This window comes from Mirounga angustirostris, unplaced genomic scaffold, assembly GCF_029215605.1.
Source record: "Mirounga angustirostris isolate CCGP_5_RB_7025 unplaced genomic scaffold, mMirAng1.0.hap1 SCAF_13, whole genome shotgun sequence".
In the NCBI taxonomy this organism is placed as follows: Eukaryota; Metazoa; Chordata; class Mammalia; order Carnivora; family Phocidae; genus Mirounga; species Mirounga angustirostris.
Genome location: NW_026991721.1, coordinates 1,353,355 through 1,362,474, shown reverse-complemented (window position 1 = coordinate 1,362,474; position 9,120 = coordinate 1,353,355). Strand labels below are relative to the sequence as shown.

The following is a 9,120-nucleotide window of genomic DNA, read 5'->3' as shown; positions in this document are numbered from 1 at the left end:
AACCCTGGAAGCCATTCCCTTCCTGCACCCAATTTCCACTCTCATGCCTTAAGTTCACCAATAAAGAGTGAACCCGTGAAACCCCAGCCCCCACCCCAACCCCCAAAAGTTAGAGACCGGGGTCCACGCTGCCTCCCTCTCTCCCTGCGACCTTGCTGTGCGGCCCCAGCTGTGCATATGCCCCCCAGGACCTGTGAGTAATAAAGCTTCCTCAGAGCCCCCTGATGGTTCTTGCTGAAGTGTGTCCTGTCATCACAGGAAGGACCACCAGGGCCCGTCCAGCCACAATGTAGGCCCCTGTGGGGAAATGCGTCTGGCGGCCCACCACCAGTAGTACGGACCCAGGGGAGGGCCTGGGCATCCCAGCATCACTAACCACAGGCCGAGACCCATGACACGCAGGCAGATGGCAGTGAGGCCCCCGACGGGAGCACCAGCGGGCCAAGGAGTCTTTCCTCAGTCGAAGACCTCACCTGCCCAGAGCCAGATCCACTGGATGGGTGAACCTGGACAAGACTGAGGGCTATAGGGGTGGCTGGGTGGCTCAGTTGTTAAGCGTCTGCCTTCGGCTCAGGTCATGGTCTCAGGGCCCTGGGATCGAGTCCCATGTCGGGCTCCCTGCTTAGTGGGGAGTCTGCTGCTCCCTCTGTCCCTCCCCCTGCTTGTGCTCACGCACGCTCGCTCTCTCTCTCTGTCAAATCAATAAACAAAACCTTTAAAAGAAGAAGAAGTTTTGCTGGACTCCCACAGAGCCAGCTTCTCGTTTCACTGATACTCTCTCTCTCTTTCCAATTTCCTTGGCTTTATCACTTCCTTCCTAAAACTTGTGCTTGCTTTCATCAAGCACTCTCCTTTCTCTGGTTGCCTGGGGTACCTGTTCACTTACTGATTAGGGACCTTTCTCTCCTCTTCTAAGCCCTCAGGGCTGTAAGACCCCCACTAAGCACTGCTTTTGCTGCATTCCACAGACTTTGCTATGCTGTATATTCATTTTCACTTACGTTCAAAATATGTTTAAATTTCCATTGAGACTCCCTCTTTGACACTTGGGCTATTTAGAGATGTCTGGTTTGATTTCCAAATAGCTGGGGAGATCTTCGTGTTACTCATTTCAAGGTTAATTCTGCTACTTTTGGGGGAGGCAGTCTTTAGACCCCCGCTTGGTCACATGAGGATGGGCCATGGCCTGGAGGATGTCTTCCCCAGGAGGTAAGGAGCCACACAGCTCGTGCTGGCCTTGTCACCTTGGGTGGGAATATCTTTCCCTGTTTCAGACTCACTGTGCGCTCCTTGGTTCTGCTTAAGCATGTGTGTCTGGTGGTGCCTGGCCAAACCCAATGCTCTATCTGTCCCCGGTGGGAAGAGAGGACAGGATCTTTCTGCTGTGGCACAAGAGAGGTGCATGCAAGCCAATGGCCCCACGTCAGCTGCCAGGAGGGACCAGCTGGCCATGGGGGACCAACAGTCACTGTTGAAACTGACCTCGCTCTGTCTTTTCTTCCTGTGAGTAGAGTATTGTCCCATCCAGCACGTGAATGCCGTGTGTTTTTCTTGGCAACTCCAATATGGAAGGGCAGAGGACAGAAGTGCTTAGACGTCTCCTCCCGGTGACAGGCAACAGACGCCACTTTGCTCAACACATACTTCATACGATTTCTATTCTTTTAAATCTGTTAAGGTTTGTTTTATGGCCCAGAAGACGATCTATCTTGGCAAATGGTCTATGTGTGCTTGAAAAGAATGAGTTTTCTCAACAAACAAACAAAAAAAGCTGAAGCAGACCATAAATACAGAGAACAAACTGGTGGGTGCCGGGTGGGAAGGGGAGATGGGCAAAATGGGTGAAGGGGGTTGGGGGTACGGGCTTCCAGTTTTGGGGGGAATGAGTCACGGGGATGAAAGGTACAGCACAGGGAATACAGTCAATGGTATTGTACTTGTGGTGAACACAGCACAGCACATACATTTGTCGAATCATTGTGTTGTACACCTGAAACCAGTGTTAACATTGTGTGCTAATTAGACTTCAAGTTTTAAAAACCATTAAAAAGAGAATAAGTTTTCTCTATTGTTGGGAGAAATAGTCTAAAAATGTCATTAGGTCAAGTTGCTGATAGTGTGGTCAGGTCTTCCATGTTCCTACTGACCTCCGCCCACTTGCTCTATCAAGTACTGACAGGAGTGTTGAAGACTCGAGCTATAATCGAGGATGTATCTTTCAAATCAACTTTTGCCTCTTGTGTTTTGGAGCTCTGTTATTATGTGCATAGTGTTTATTATCATTTTGTTTTCTTGGTGAATGGACCCCTTTATTATTGTGTAACATCCCTCTGAATATTTTTATGGCCAATCTTTCTCCATCCCTTTACTGTTGACCCAGCGAAGTTGTGATATTAAAGTGGGTTTCTTACAGAAAGCGTATACTTGGGTATTGCCTCTTTATCCAATCTGACAATCTCTGTCTTTAACTGTTGTGTTTAGAACATTCACGTTTATAGTGATTATTGACATAGATCAAACTCTGTTATTTTGGTAGCTCTTTTATATTTTTCATGTTTGCTCTTTGTTTCTTTTTTCTTCTTTTTCTGTCTTCTTTATATTTAATTCAGCATTTCTTTTATTATTCCATTACATGTCTTCTATTGACTTATTTATATCTCTTTTTTAAAAACATTTTTTAGAGTTTGCCCTAGGGTTTACAATATACACTTTAAAATAATCTAAGTCCACCAGTAAGTAATATTATACTGCTTCATGTATGCAGTAAGGACCTTATGTTCTCAGATCCTCCCTCCTATACCTATTGTGGTGGTTGTCATACACCCCATTTTTACATAAGTTGTAATCATACAGTTCATTGTTAGTATTATTGTTTTAAACAGCTAGTTATCTTGTAGAGCAATTAAAAATAAAGATAATATTTTACCTTCATTTTGTCCACTTCCAACATTCTTCTATTTGTAGACCCAAGTCTCTGACCTATATCACATTTCCTCCACCTGAAGAACTTCCTTAAATATTTCTTATAGGGTAGGCCTGCTGGAAATAAAGTCTCTCTGTTTCTATCTGTTTAGGAAAGTCTTTATCTCTCCTTTACTTTTGAAAGATAGATTTATTGAATATAGATTCTGGGTTGACTGTTATTTTCTGCTAACACTTTAAAAATGTCACCCCATTATCTTTCTTATGTGGTTTCTGATGAGAAGCCTGCTGTAATTCTCATCCTTGTTGCCCTGCAGGTGATGTGGTTCTTATGCTCTGGCAGTCTTCAAGATTTTCCCGTTGTCTCTGGCTTCCACAATTTAAATACAATTTGCCTCAGTGTGTGTGTGTTTGGGTATTTACCATGATTGGTATTCTCTGAATTGGTGTGGTAGCTATCATTGATTTTGGAAAATTCTCAGCCATTATTTCTTGAAATATTTCTTCTGCCTTCTCTTTTTCTTTTCTTTTTTTAATGCCTGAGATTCTAATTACACGTATGTTATGTTATTTGGTATTGTCATACAGCTCCTGGATGCGTTGGTTTTCTTTTTTACTCTTTGTATTTCAGTTGGAGCCCTTTGGAGGCATTTTTATTTCTTTTACTATGTTTTCAATTTCTAGAGTTTTGATTTTATTCTTTCTTATAATTGCATAGCTCTGCTGAAATTACCTATGTGTGTAAGGCTCCCACCTGTTTCCTCCCACATAAAACTTTCAGACCTAACACTATTCTCGCCTGTATCACCACAGATTAATGTTCTTTCTTTTGACAATTATAAGTGTGGACTCATACAGGATACACTCTTTTGTGACTGGCTAATTGGTTCAACATTTAGGTCTGTGAAATTTGTCACTACTGTTATATGTGGCAGTTCTTTCTTTTCCTTGACATGTAGAGTTCCATTGCACAAATACATCTCAATTTACTTATCTGCTCTGTAGTTCATGGACATGTGAGTTGTTTTCAGTTCTGAGTATTAAGAATACAGTGGCTTTAAATATTTTTGCATGGTTTTTTGGTTGACATTAGCATTCATTTCTGTTGGGTATATAACCAAAGTGGATTTGCTGAATCATAAGGAAATCGCTTTCAAAAGTGATTGTGCTGGGGCATCTTCCCTTGGCTCAGGCCATAATCCCAGGGTCCTGGGATCAAGCCCCTAGTTGGGGCTTGATCAAATTTTATTTGATCTGTTTTAAATTTTATTTTTAAGAGATTGTTGCTTGTCATCAAAACATGATTAATTTTTTTATGGATCCTGTATCCCTCTATCTTGCTATATTAACTTTTTAGTTATAATAGATTTATTTGAACTTTATACATTAAAAATTATGTTATTAACTATAATAACATAATGCTGCTCAGCACAAAGTTCCCTTCTCCCTCTGCCCCTCCCCCTGGCTCGTGCTCTCTCTCTCTCTTTCAAATAAATAAATAAAGTCTTAAAACAAAAGTGATTGTGCCAAGTTCTGCTTCTTCCAACAATGCACAAGAGCCCCAGCTGACACACATCCTTACCACCATGTGGTAGTAGCACATTGTGACTAATTCTGTATTTTCCTGATGACTCACAAATCTGAGCAATTTTTACTATGTTTAGCCATTTGGCTATTTTCTTTGTGAAATGTCTATTCAAATCATTTGTTCATTTTTCTATTGGATTATGTGTCTTTTAAAAATTATTTGTGAGAGTCATTATTATGATTATTATATTTAAATTATTCACAAGATCCTGATACTAGTTCTTCATCAAATATATGCTTCTTCAGTATCTTCTCCAGCTCTTCTGCTTGCCTTTTCATTTCCTCAAAGGTTTCTTTTTGATGACAGATTTTTTAAATTAAATGTCCCAAACTATTATATCTCACCCTTTAAGAGAACATGGAACATCATAAAATTGCTCTAGGTTTCCTATGAAAGTTTTATTATTTTTGATCTTTCACACCTAGAAATGCAATGCATCTGGAACTACTTCTGTGTATGATGTAAGGTAAGGGTCAAGCTACCTTTTTTAAATCTGGATAGTCTATCACAAACCATTTATTGCACGCTGCACTAAAGCATCACCTTGGATATAAATAAGTTGTCATACAATATGTAGGACAAGTACTGGACACTGTGTGCTGTCCAATACTCTAGCCACGTGTGGCTATTTACATTTGAATTAACTATAAATTAATTAGACATAAAATTCATTTCCTCAGACCCATTAGTCACATTCCAAATGCTCAGTAGACTCATGTAGCTAGTGTCTCTGTGGAAGGTGTCTGTTATGCCAGAGCTGCCACGTGGGCTGCTCCAGTAGTCATCTGGTCTACCTTCCCTCATGGCCACATTCTCTTAGATACTCTCCCTTCCTACTAAGTTTGCTATCTGCTAAAGTAAACCAGCTTTGTTCTTCAAGACCGTTACGGCTTTTCTTGGTCTTTTGAGTCTCTGTATACATTTTGGAATCAGCTTATCAACATAAGCAAAGTTAACTTTCTGGGATTTTGATACAAATGACATGGATTCCACATATAAGTTTTGGAAGAATTGACATCTTTATAAATGTGACTTTTCAAATCCATAAATATAGTATTTGCCTTTATTCACTTAGATCTTTAATTTCCCTCAAAAATACGTTCAATTTTCATTAGTTCTTCCTTTGGTTTTATACCTAGGTAATTGATTTTTTTAATGTTTTAAAATTTAAAATTTTATTTGATCTGTTTTAAATTTTATTTTTAAGAGATTGTTGCTTGTCATCAAAACATGATTAATTTTTTTATGGATCCTGTATCCCTCTATCTTGCTATATTAACTTTTTAGTTATAATAGATTTATTTGAACTTTATACATTAAAAATTATGTTATTAACTATAGCAGTTTTATTTCCTTTTTTCCAATATTTATAGTGTTATTTCTTTTCCTTGTCTACTGAACTGACTGGGTTGTATAATTCAACATTTAACCGACCCAGTATCAGGCACATCCAGGTCTTCTTCATGTTTTTAGGACAAAATGTTTACCATTTCAACATTATTTTAATTTTGTAGATTTAAAAAATCAGATAGGATTATTTACTTCTAGCCATAGATTCTAAAATTTTTATTATGCTTTGGTTTCCAACTGGGAGCAATTTTGTCCCACAAGGACATTTGGCACTATGTGGAGACACTTGCAGTTGTCATGACTTGGAGTGTGTGATGCTCCTGGCATCTAGCGGATAGAAGCCAAGAGTGCCTCTAAACACACGGTGCTTAGAACAGCCCCCACAGCAAATCCTCATCTTGATGCTTTAATGTTAAACTCTACTCACAAACTTGGAATCAATTCCACTTGATCATAATATCTTATCTTTTCAAATGTTGTTATATTTATTAGCTAATAATTTGTTAAGTATTTTTGCATCTGTGTTCATAACAGAAGTTGGTTTTAAATATTTCTTTCTTGAAATGGCCTTGAAGGTTCGAGGGATCATAAAAGATCATGTCTTTTACTTTGTCTATTCTCCAGAAAAATACATGTAAATTTAGTACTCTTGACCTTCTTTTTTTTTTTTTTTTTTTTTATGTTCTTAGAATTCACCAATGAAACCATCTGGGTCTGGTGTTTTCTTTGTGGGAAGATTCTTTTTTTTTTTTTTTTAATTTTTTTATTCTTGTATTATCCCCATACATTACATCATTAGTTTTCGATGTAGTGTTCCATCATTCATTGTTTGTGCATAACACCCAGTGCTCCATGCAGAATGTGCCCTCCTCAATACCCATCACCAGGCTAACCCATCCTCCTAACCCCCTCCCCTCTAGAACCCTCAGTTTGTTTTTCAGAGCCCATTGTCTCTCATGGTTCGTCTACCCCTCAGATTTCCCCCCCTTCATTCTTCTCCTCCTGCTACCTTCTTCTTCTTCTTCTTCTTTTTTTTTTTCTTAACATATATTGCATTATTTGTTTCAGAGGTACAGATCTGAGATTCAACAGTCTTGCACAATTCACAGCACTTACCAGAGCACATACCCTCCCCAGTGTCTATCATCCTGTAACCCCATCCCTCCCACCCCACCCCCCACTCCAGCAACCCTCAGTTTGTTTCCTGCGATTAAGAATTCCTCATATCAGTGAGGTCATATGATACATGTCTTTCTCTATTTGACTTATTTCACTCAACATAATACCCTCCAGTTCCATCCACGTCATTGCAAATGGCAAGATCTCATTCCTTTTGATGGCTGCATAATATTCCATTGTATATATATACCACATCTTCTTTATCCATTCATCTGTCGATGGACATCTTGGCTCTTTCCACAGTTTGGCTATTGTGGACATTGCTGCTATAAACATCGGGGTGCACGTACCCTTTCAGATCCCTACTTTTGTATCTTTGGGGTAAATACCCAGTAGTGCAATTGCTGGATCATATGGTAGCTCTATTTTCAACTTTTTGAGGAACCTCCATACTGTTTTCCAGAGTGGCTGCACCAGCTTGCATTCTGTGGGAAGATTCTGATAATGGATTTAATTGACTTAACTGACAGAACTATTTAGATTTCCTATTTCTTCTTCATTGACTATATAAATTATAGTTTTAAAGGAGTTTATCCATTTATAGAAATTGCCAAATCCTTTTATAATCTTTCTGATAGTTGTAGGTTCTATAATGATGTCTCCTTTTTCATTCCTTATATTGGAAAATTGCTTTTCTCTCTTTTTTTCTTGATTACACTACAAATTTTTCCCAAGCATAGTTGGCCTGGCAAGAAAATAAGATCATCAGATGCCAAAATCCATTAAAAAATTGGGGTGAACAAGTGCATGGGAGCCAGGCGCAGCTGAGGCTAAACAACGACTCTGGAATCTCGGCTCTTGGGACCTGGAAATCCGCTTCACTGGCTAGAATGATGCCAATCTGAACCCGGCCTGGCACGAGAAGGTAAAGTGTGGTGGGCAGGTGCTGCGAGGTGCTGGCTGTGAGTTTGACACCAGCTTCACTTCAGTGCAGAGGAGAGCAATTCGGATTCTCTGGACAGTGCTGGATGCCCCTAACCAAATGTGGCTGCCAACAGTGAGGACCTGGCGCCTCGAGGAGCAGCACTATGGGGTTCGGACTGGCCGCGATAAAGCAGAAACTGCTGCCAAGCACAGCAAGGCCCAGGTAGAGATCTGGAGGTGCTCGTGTGATGCCCCACCACCTCCGATGGAGCCTAACCATCCCTTCTAGAACAACATCAGTAAGGATTTCAGGGATGCAGACCTCACCGAAGGTCAGCTGCCCTCCTGTGAGCGTCTGAAGGGCATGATTACCAGAGTGCCTTTTTGGAATGAAGAAATCATTTCCCGGATCAAGGAGGGGAAAGGGGTGCTGATTGAAACAGATGGCAGGGCGTTGTCAAGCATCTGGAGGGTCTTTCTGAAGAGACTGGTATGGTGCTGAGCCTGCCGACTGGAATTCCCATGGACCGTGAATTGGACAAGAACTTGATGCTCATCAAGCCTGTGCAGTTCTGGGGGGATGAAGAGGCTGTGGGTAAAGACAGAGAAGCTGTGACCACCAGGGCAAGGCCAACAAGTGAAGGCAAGCGGGCTGACTACTTTCCCAAGAATGCCCCCACCCCCCCGCCCATCCCCTTCTCTGCACCTGTCAAACTGACCACATCTGTGGGCCTCTTCAGTTTTAGCTGCAGATAGGAACCGGTGGCTCCTAATTCCATTAGCCATTTTGTCTCTGGCACCCATTCCCTTCCTATAATCTAGTCAGAATGGCACTTCTGGGACACAGGTCCTCAGTCCAAGCTGAGGGACACTCTTATCCAGGCGGTGGTCTTTGCTACTTTGTTTATTTCTAAGCACCTGCTGAGGTGGGGATAGGGAGGAGCTATGCTAAGGTGTGACCAGTGAGAAGCAAGAGAGACTATTTGTGTTCGCAGGAGAGAGTCCTGTCCTATTCTCATCAGGTGACTCGTCTGGGGAGCTCCAGTCATTCCAGAGGAAGATGAATGTGACCTGCATGGTGATTACAACAATCATTGCTCCTCAGACCCGGGAAGAGCTGGCCCCAGAAGACTGGGACCAACCTGAATGCTTATGCGTTGCATTTACTTTTACAAATAAATACATATAGATAATAACACAAAAAACCTTCTGGGATC

At 41.0% G+C, this 9,120-nt stretch overlaps 1 pseudogene; it reads left to right on the top strand.

Moving 5' to 3' along the window:
* Window positions 1-1,168: 1,168 nt before the first annotated feature.
* On the top strand, window positions 1,169-8,659 carry LOC123857923 (phosphoglycerate mutase 1-like; annotated as a pseudogene).
* The last annotated feature ends 461 nt before the right edge of the window (window positions 8,660-9,120 follow it).